Source organism: Pan paniscus, chromosome 14, assembly GCF_029289425.2.
Source record: "Pan paniscus chromosome 14, NHGRI_mPanPan1-v2.0_pri, whole genome shotgun sequence".
Lineage (NCBI taxonomy): Eukaryota > Metazoa > Chordata > Mammalia > Primates > Hominidae > Pan > Pan paniscus.
This window is the reverse complement of record NC_073263.2, coordinates 90,723,344-90,731,979: the sequence shown is the minus strand read 5'-3', so window position 1 is coordinate 90,731,979 and position 8,636 is coordinate 90,723,344. Positions and strand designations below refer to the sequence as shown.

At 32.0% G+C, this 8,636-nt stretch overlaps 1 long non-coding RNA gene across 1 annotated transcript in view; it reads right to left on the bottom strand.

Moving 5' to 3' along the window:
- Positions 1-8,636, bottom strand: part of LOC106635447 (uncharacterized) — a 116,081-nt gene that overhangs the window by 65,694 nt on the left and 41,751 nt on the right. The gene's annotated exons all lie outside the window — the stretch shown is intronic.

Sequence of the window (8,636 nt, the reverse complement as noted above, 5' to 3'; positions counted from 1 at the left end):
GAATGAAATCAGGGGTTGCAGCATTTTAATATCTCTTTGAAGTTAAGCATTGCTGAAGCACTCAGAAATCTGCAAATTTGCCAACTCTCCTGAGGGCTTTTGTAGAGTGTTGGTAGTTAATTAATTACTCCCTAGTAATCAACTTTGCAGTGTAATGGCAACTGTTTATTTTATTAACTTTATCAAATGCTGAATGAAAGATTAACATGCACTATGTGCTGTGTTCAGTTGTAAACTTTTACTAAATTTAGCAGAAACATGTAGACACAAATAATAAAAAAGTTACCTGAATATAGATCTGAGAAAAAGGGAGCTTAACCAATAGAATAGCCACAGTACATTTAAACTTTTGTTTTTGGTAATGTTAAATTTGATATACTCAACATATTACCTCGGGAGTAGTTCTAGAGTACATAACTCAATTTCCGATTCTGCTATTAAGGGCCATGTCCGTATTACATCATAAAATACATATTTTGTGAAGGAACAAACAAACATGTTTCTAGCCTCAGAAGGAATATATTCATTGATAAAACTATGTTTGCTCTTTTTGATCTGACTAATATAACTCAGTTGGAGAGGTATACTGTCACTTTTTGCCCTCTAATATAAAGGTGCCTGGTATAAAGATACCAGATAGCCCTTGACTTTGAATTTAGACCTGGTACTTTTCATTGACCATTTGTTAACTCCAGTGAATTGTCTGTGCAAGTATTGCTAGCCATATAGACATAGCAACTGGGGTGGTGGGGAAGAGAGGGCACAGATGACAATTTATTGCATCTGCCCACAATCAACTACCATTGTTCCTATTTCGCACCATTGACTTTTTTAATATTCGTAGTGTTCTGAGCACAAAATTTTGAGTTCTACACAAATTACTCTTAAGACAAATTGAGCAATTCTGTGACCCTAATATATGGCAGACAAGTGCTAAATTCCAAGTTTTCAAAAAAGATTTTTAAATTTTCTTATTATTTTCATAATTAGAATAATTGTGAAAATTAAAAATATTTTATTTGGGTGTGATTATGTCAAAAAACAAGTTATATGATAATATCCAAGGGTGCGCAACATGTTTTCATTATAACTTTTGCTTCTTTATTTTGTGTATGAGTTACACAATTACTTGGATAATTGTCTTTAAAATAAGTAATTGTGTTTTGGCTTCAAATGCATGAATGGTATGTTAAAGAATTATTCAGGGAGCTGAGGTGCTCAGGCCAGTTGTCCTGGCGCACAAGGAGGCGAGGCTATGCGTTTGAGGCCAACCTGGGCAACGTTTAAAAAAAAAACTAAAAACGGAATTATTCCAATGTTCTTAATTTACTTTGAGGATTTTAGGTGTCATGTTACAAAAAACAAAAAAAAATTGCTTTTAAGTATCTCATAGCCATTAAAGACATTTTACATTTTGCCTTTTTTTCTAATAAGATAAATTATATTACTACACTTATTTAGAAAGTAATTCATAATGGGTTGAAAGACTAAATTATTATTGTTATGTTTAAAGTCACCACCATTTTTTCTTATAAAAAATCTGTATTTTAATTTTTTAATCTCTTTTTTTGTCAGCATTTGATATTAAACTTCAATAATATCAATACATTAAATGGGAATGTTTTCATCTAAATTTCTTCTCTGCAACATGAAAATGGTTTCTACGCCATGAAAATGATAAAAAAAATTGTTCTAGTACCATGTTGGCAGTTTGCCTACCTTGGATATAATTCTTTGAAAGCTTTTCCTATCTCTTCATCCATTATTAAGTCTGTTTAAATTTTCCTTACTTTATAATTAAATTTTGATAATTAAGATGCTGGGGGAAACCGCAGTGTCACACTCACATAATAATGATATACAGCACTGTACTAGGCATTTTATTTTTATGATCATGATATTCCCTCTGTCTAAGATTTTATTGCCTTTCTAATTGTTCACTTTGTTAATGTGACAGTGTACAGTTAACAGGAAGAAGCCCAGCAACCTGCTGGAATCCTGTGTGGTTTGCCTTCATGTTTGGCTTTGTTTACTCAGTACAGCAGATTTTGAATACTGATGAGCACCTACCTGTAATAAAGAAATGCTACAAAATTTTGATGTCCTTTCCACTGGATGAACTTATTTCTATTCTTTACCTCCCTCAGTTAGCTTTTTATATCCTTCTACTTCTTTCTTTAACAAAGAAAACCTTTTTCAGAAATATTTTAATCACTGCTCTAGTAGCAAATTTATCAACCTGGCCTTTGACATATTCTTTGAATCAGTTGCCATTTTGAAGAGAAATAGGAATTCAAAACAATAGTAACTATGTTTAGAGCTTCTCTATGTGTGTGTGTGTGTTGGGGGAGAGGTGGTGGGTATAGAGTTTACAACCTTGGCTTCATTTTATTTTCCTTCCCAATTTATGTAATTTTTCATTATGTCAGAATTCATTCAGGAAAGAAAATATATGGCATATACTATTATTGGCTGGATACTTTCCCAAATGTTTAAATCTTGGTAAATTTACATTGATCCTCCAAGTTTAGCAGATTATAGAGGCACACATTTTTTCTCAAAGATATGTGACTCATTCTAGGTGGTCTGGTGTTACTCTAGTTTATTCTTCTCTGTTATCCACTGCAGGTTTTCAGAGCCTTCTCCCTCATCAACATTGCATTTTCTTATAGGACTCTCATAGCTCTTCTCATTTCAATATAAAAATGACTAATCTCATGAGCATTACTGAGGTATGCTTTTTTTTTTTTTTTTTTTTTTTTGCTAGTGGTGATACTGAGAGGGTAGAATGATGAGCAGGTTATATCATTCACTACTAGGGTGTGTATTATATGTCTATATTTTTCTTAAAAATCTTTAGATGATTTTTAAAATACCTTCTTGTTTGACAGTAGTAATTCTGAAGTTAGACTGTTTTAAAATAATTAATTCCTTATTAAGTTATTGATTGGATATTGATTGTATAGAGTCTATAATCACTATAACTAAAATTTCATTCGTGTATTACTTTTCAGTTATGCTTAAAGAATTGTATTTGCTCATAAACCTATGAAGGGTAAAATTTGTGATACAATATTTAGTAATCAACTTACTTGCTACACAATTAGGTGTTACAAAGCCTGCCTTACTTCTGACATTAAAAAGAAAAAAGTTTGACCCTTCACCAATTTTAGTGTAGCCATTCAGAAATACACACTAACATATGGCTTATTGGATGAACAAAGCATGAAAGGTGCATAATAATAGGATAAAATATAAATGTAGTACTAACACCTAATACTAATATATCACACTACCCAAATATTTAGGTTTTAAACAATTATTAAAATTATGACAAATTCATTATAAGACATAATAATCAGTTACTCTCAAATCAATGCAAGGAATTGCAAACCCTTATCTTCACTGTGTACATCCCTGAAATAAACATGTACTTCAGACACTAAATAGAAATTTACATTCCTTTTTTATTTTATTGTGGTGAAATACATATAACATGAAGTAGGCCATTTTAAATATTTTAAATATGTAATTCAGTGGCATTAATTATATTTATACTTCACAACTTTAAACTACAGGAGGTTACATCCTCTTTCAATACATTTTTAGCCAAAACAAACAAACACACACACGAGATATGATGAGATGGTGATATTTCCATAAATGAATGGTAATATCTTCTACCACATTGTGTTCTAAGATTAGTGAGAGATAGCAAAGAAGTCATAAATCTTCTGAATCTTTGTGTAAGGGAAAAATGTTCTTGGTATTACTTTACAAAGTAGAGAATTAAAAGGAGAATCATAATTTCTTAATCTCATTATTAATTGTAACTTTCTGTATATTATCACCTATTCCTGTATTATGATATACAAAGGATAGTTACTTCATGTTACTTATTTAACTGTGCCTCATTATTGGAATAATTAATAATAAAAAGCATTTAATTAGTGATAGTCATTTGGTTTTATTTTGAGACTTACAGAAGAGTTAGATAATGTATTATTTCCTTGTGTACTATGTAAAATATTCAAAGAAGATGAGATCTTTGTCCTCTCTAGAAAGTTATGATTCTATTTGTGGCCTCACATGATGACTTTGTTTACCTATAGGTGCCTATGTAAAATATTTTAAACGTTTTGTTATTGTTAAACAAAACAATAAATTTTCTTTTAAGTTCACTCTGGGTTCACTTATAGTTCACTCAAAATTATACTTAGATAGATAGATACATACATACATATCACCTTTACATTTGATTTACTAATTTTAAAAGAGCTTGTATAAAACTCAGTAGTCTTACAAATATAGTAGTGTTGGGACATAATAAAATGTATACATAAATATGTATTTTATACATAATTTATATTATTAGTAGAAATTCATTGTAAGATAACCCAATGTCTATCATATTGAAGTATTATCTTTAATTAAAATGTTTTATTTGGCTTCATATTCTTACAAAATTATATACAGAAATATGTACATGAAAGTAACTCATATGTTTATAATCATAGTATCAAACGAATCTTATTAAAGTGGCTTGCTATCTTGGAACACTTAATAGTGAAGTGATATCAAAATATGTTATGTTATTTAGTTACACAGTAAGCTAAAAAATGGTAAAAATATCACCATGCCTCATGGGGCTCATATGCTTTATTTAATCTATCCAATCCTACATTTTGCTAATGTGTTGGATTCAGGCACTTATCTCTCAATCTGTATTCATGGAAAGTAAAGGTGGTCTTGTGGAGCTCTACACCTTGAAATATGTTAAATTCTAGAGGTTAATTCAGAGTAACTTTGATTTGACTATATAAGAAGAAGGAAAATAAAGACTGGGAGAAACAATTCCTTCACTGTAGAGAAATTATCAAAATTCCAAAAACTGGTAAATGATTTACCTATCTCCACATCTTTCTAAAATGAAATAGAAGCAAAATCTCTCTCAGAGTGTCTATGCGGAACTAGGGAAATGTGATACACTTTGATCTCACTTGAATATATTACTTAAATATAGTCAATAAAACAAATTATTGAAAAAAATACAAGGACAATATTTAAATGTGAGGCTAAATAATAGTTTTCTTCAGCTAATATTTGAACTGTACAGATATATCTGAATTTGTATGTAAAGTATTTTACCATGAGTTTTTTGTTATTTCAATTTTCAGATTCTCTGTGAAAGTAAAATAAAGACATGAGATATTTAGGAAAGAGTGACACTTTCATAAAGTAAATACAAATAGTCATCTTATTCTCCTCCCAAGATTTAATAATGCTTCATGTCTGTCAGAAATGAGCATTTTCTTAATGTAGCCTGAAAAGTAAAGCTGGGTGAGGGATTTGTAACTTTGTTTTAACACACAAATATAATAATATTAAATCTTCCTCACACATCATATTTATTTAAATTAAGCAGTCAGGCATAGGTGATGCTACCACAAGTTATAGCTGGGTTGCTTATATTTTACTTTGCTATCTTTGTGAACTCTGAAAATTGGAGACAGTTCTCAGTTAATTTAGAAATTTCATTTTGCCAAGTTGAAGATGCGTGCTCATGAAACGGCCTCAGGAGGTCCTGACGACATGTGACCAAGGTGGTCAAAGCACAATTTGGTGGTGTATGTTTTAGGGAGACATGAGACATCAATCAACATAGGTAAGATGAACACTGGTTCGATCCAGAAAAAGGAGGACAACTCAAAGCAAAGGTGGGAAGCTCAAAGCAGGCAGGGGGCTTCCAGGTCACAGGTAGGTAAGAGAAAAAAGGTTGCATTCTTTTGAGTTTCTGATTTGCCTCTCCAAAGGAGTCAATCAGATATGCATTTATCTCAGTGAGTAGAGGGCTTGAAGTCTGATAGAATGGGAGGCAGGTTGGCCCTAAACACTTCCCAGCTTGACTTTTTCCCTTTAGCTTAGTGATTTGGGGGCCCCCAAATTTATTTTACTTTCACATCTTTTAACCTATAATTTTATTATAAACATAGTGCCTTAAACCATATAATCAGTGTATCTTCCAACTTCAACTTTTGGTTGTTTGCAATTGCTCTTCCATTATTCGGCATATATTAGAGCATATTGGATAGTAGGATTCAATAATTCCAAAAGCTTTTGTTCACCCAATCCCAACGTTTTGACTTCAACCGTATCTTCTTTTCTATATTCTTTATTGCAGTTCAGACGAAAAAATCCCCAGCTCTCCAATTAATCATGTTTTTCTTCCATTAACTAAACAGGGATGCTGAATTTAGCATCTGAGCTAATATTTTAATTTCTTAGTCTCTTTCAGCAAAATTTTATTTCAATTTATTCAATCTGGAATAAATAAAGATGGTATAATGGAGCCTTTTAGTCAAGGGTGATTGCTTGAACTGGTGTAATTGCCTTCCTCACAGACAGTGTTAATGTGTGAAAAAGTCTCCAGTAGTAAGCTCCTGAATATCCTTTGGTTTTATCCCCTTCTTTAGGAATAACTTGACTATTTCCAGTTGATTTAGCACCTTCTTATTCCAATTTCCTTTCCATTATTCTATTTTTTACACTTCCTCTTTATTCAAATAGCATAAATCTTTCTTCATCATCATAGATTTTATGTCCCATACGTGAAGGCAGTTTGGCTACAGCTTCTTGTATTGATCTTGGAGAGTCTAACAGCATATGTTTCAACAAATGTTTAATGATTATTTCCCTGCCCCAGTCCTGGAATCAGGCATTTCTCTATTTAATTTCAGGGTTGCTTTTAGTAGAAAGTAGTATGTAGAAAGCAAGATCTGGTTGCTGGATATGCTAATTGATAAGAGAATTTTTTTTCTCATAGTTCCTCTCATTGAATACAGACAGAAAGTAAGTATATGTATACACATGTACAGTACATATATATGCATTTACATATATATACACATGTGTATATACATATATTAGTCTTTATTACATTTATTTAAATACACGTAAAAATACATGTATTTTTCACACTGCTATAAAGAATTTCCCCTGCTCAAACCTGTAATCCCAGCATTTTGGGAGGCCGATGCGGGTGGATCACAAGGTCAAGAGATTGAGACCATCCTGGCCAACGTGGTGAAAACCTGTCTCTACTAAAAATACAAAAATTAGCTGGGCGTGGTGGCACACACCTGTAGTCCCAGCTACTTGGGGGACTGAGGCAGGAGAATTGCTTGAACCCGGGAGGTGGAGGTTGCAGCGAGCTGAGATTGCACCACTGCATTCCAGCCTCGGCAACAGAGTGAGACTCTGTCTCAAAAAAAAAAAAAAAAAAAAAAAAAAAAAAGAATTTCCCTGAGATTGGGTAATTTACAAAGGAAAGAGAATATTTCTTTTTCTCCTTCCCTCTGCTCACCTCATTTCTTCTTTCTTCCTTCCCTGCACCCCACACCTTACAATAAAGTTTGCATTTTATGTGTATGTTGTTCAGCGTACTGTGCTCATATTATATAAATGTCCAATTAGTAAGAATAGCAATTCATCCATGATTTTGACATTCATAGTTGTCAAAAAACAATATTTGAAAAGATTATTTCTAAGAGAAAACCTACATATAATGCTAAGCCCGTTGCCTAGTAAATACTAAGTTCTTAATAAATTTACTTCTTATAGTTATTAAGAAAGTAGTGTTAAAATAAACATAATAAACTTGGTTATCGCCATCAATGTAATGAATATAGACTCTCTCTCTCTAAAAGAATAAGAAGTAAAATATCACAGGTCTTTGGCCTTATTTTTACAAATCAAGTGAGATTAAATGCACTGGGTGTTAGTAAGTTCATTTTTCTCTTCATTATAAAGCCTATCTTTTGAAAGCTGCAGCTATAAAGAAAAAAAGAAAGAAAAAGAAAGAGAAATAAATGAGAGCATTTGTAAAATATACCAGATACATCAGTTAATTATTTCAGGCACGTAAGCCTGATAAAGCAGATTTTATATGTTCATCAGTTTTTTGTTTTGTTTTGTTTTTTGTCTTGGAAAGAAAGTGTTGATTATAAATTCAAAGTCAGTTTCTAAAAAGAATATTTCAAGTATAACTGCAATTCCAGAAAAGTATTACATTGAGCTTTAGGAAATTGACTGTTGAAGTACATGAACTGCTCAGAGTCCAGTAGTATAGCAAGTCAATTTATTATTGTGTATCAGTCAGGATTCAACCAGAGAAATAGAACTAGTAGAATAAAGATTCAAAGATGCATTGCAAGGTATTGGCTTATGCTATTGTATAGGCTGGTAAAGCAAGTCTGAAATCCAGCAAGTACCTCATCAGAAAGGCATGCAGAAACTGTCAGATACAAGCTAAAGCAGCTATGCACAAGCATAAGTTGCTTATTCTTATGGAAACATCAGTGATGTCTTCAGGCTTTTAAACTGATTGAGTCAGTCCCGCCTAGAATATCGAGGACATATTCTAGAAGTCTAGAATATCGAGGAGATATTCTAGACTTCAAGTAACTTGAAGTCATCTAATTACACACTTCAGTCACCTCTATGAAATACCTTCGTTGTCACACCTAAATTGATGTTTGACTAAACAACTAGAAACTAGAACTAGCCAAATTGACACATAAAACTGACCATTACAGAGTGTTCTGTAGATATATAGAAACAGGAAGTTTAAAAATCAA